Source organism: Otolemur garnettii, unplaced genomic scaffold (genome assembly GCF_000181295.1).
Source record: "Otolemur garnettii isolate 467f Iridium unplaced genomic scaffold, OtoGar3 scaffold00016, whole genome shotgun sequence".
Classification (NCBI taxonomy): Eukaryota; Metazoa; Chordata; class Mammalia; order Primates; family Galagidae; genus Otolemur; species Otolemur garnettii.
The window spans coordinates 20,945,251-20,946,961 of NW_003852411.1; the positions used below are offsets into that span (position 1 = coordinate 20,945,251).

The 1,711-nt window shown below is 40.0% G+C and overlaps 1 protein-coding gene across 1 annotated transcript in view; it reads right to left on the reverse strand.

The window, feature by feature from the left end:
- DNM3 (dynamin 3) overlaps nt 1-1,711 on the reverse strand; it is a 549,381-nt gene that overhangs the window by 449,799 nt on the left and 97,871 nt on the right. The window lies entirely within an intron of this gene.

A 1,711-nucleotide genomic window follows, 5' to 3' on the forward strand; every position in this document is an offset into this window, starting at 1 on the left:
AGGGAGGGGGGACGTTGGCAGGAGGGAGGGCAATGGGTCAGACCACAACTATGGTGCATTTTACAAGCATACATGTCAAATCTACTAAATGTAGAGTATAAATGTCTTAACACAATAATTAAGAAAGTGCTGTGAAAGCTATGTTAACCAGTTTGTTGTAAGTATTTCAAATTGTATATAAAACCAGCACATTGTACTCCATAAATGCATTAATGTACACAGCTATGATTTAATTAAAAAATACAATACAATACAATAAAATTATACACCCATTTATTATGCTTTAAAATCTTTTAAAAAATTAGGAACAAAGCAGTTCCTTACCAGGACAAACAGTAAATAACACATGCATAGCTTAACATAAGAGCCATTTTCATCAGAACTTGGAACAAAGCATCATTGTGGAAGTCCTAGCCAATGTACCAAGATGTCTAAGAAAAAGGAGAGACATGGCTGACAAAACTGAGAAGTGAAAATGATCCCTGTCAGCAGATACCTTGTCTCCTACTTCCTAGAGGAAATAAAATCATCAAATGAGGAATTCCTTTACTCTCTTTTACTAAACACACAGGCTTATCTCAGCTTCCCCATATTTTCTGCTTTCCATCTGGCTACAACAGAAGAGGTGTTTCTCCATCCTCCTTGTATATAAAGGGATGATCCTAATCCACTCTTCACTCCCTCAATCATTCTACCCTTTCTTTCTCTTACATTTGGTGGCCCTATTTTCAGTCTCTAACCCTATCATGTTCCATTTCAACCCTATCATGTCCCTGTCCCACAAGACCCCCCCAATCAGCTTTCTTATTGTTTCAGCAACAGTAGCTCTCCTTACCCCATCTTCTACAATCCACCTCACTCACCCCACCTCTTGCCCTATTGGCCTGCTTCTCAAACTTCAAACACAGAAGCTGCCTCCATTTGAAACCTTCTAACTTCCTTCTATCTATACAAATATCCCCATGGCTTGAAGGATCACTTTCTTCATTGCCCAGTGTTCTGTATATTTGTTTTGTTTATTGTTGGTTTCTCCCAATTAGAAAGTAAACCCCATGATGACAGTGATATTTGCCTGGCACAAAGCAGTCATTCAATAAATATTCATTGAATAAATCAATCGAAAGAAGTCCCAATGAGTATCTAAAGGCACAGGCAAACTGTACCAACATTGGGCACACACCCCAGCTTGCTTCTTCCTACAATTTATGGGTACTCCAGCCACCTAAGGCTATGGTCATATGGAATTTCTGTACAAGAAAATTCACTTAGTAGACGAAACAATAAGCCCAGTTATCAGCAGGCATCAGCTACAGTAGAGTGTTATAGTGCAAAAGTCTCATTCTAAAGCACCTGAAGGATTACCAAAACCGGAAGACTTCCTTGAGTAAAGAATTTCTAGTTTAATTGGAACAAAAGAGGTAGAGTGTATTGTAGGGTCCCCCACTGATTAACAAGAGTAAAGAAAGAATGGGTAAGGACTTAAAAGACATAACACAAGGGGGTGGAGCCAAGATGGAGGACTGCAGCCAGCTTTTTACAGAAGCTCCCGTCCAGAAAGAGGCTGAAAGGACAGAAGCTTAGCAAATTAGCTGATGGTTTGGAGCAGAGACAAGAGAGAAGATTGAAGAGCGCACTTCAACCTTCCTGAGGCAAGCTGTGACCCCAAAAATACAACCAAAAGGTACAAAATCCACCACCAAGCGGACGGGAG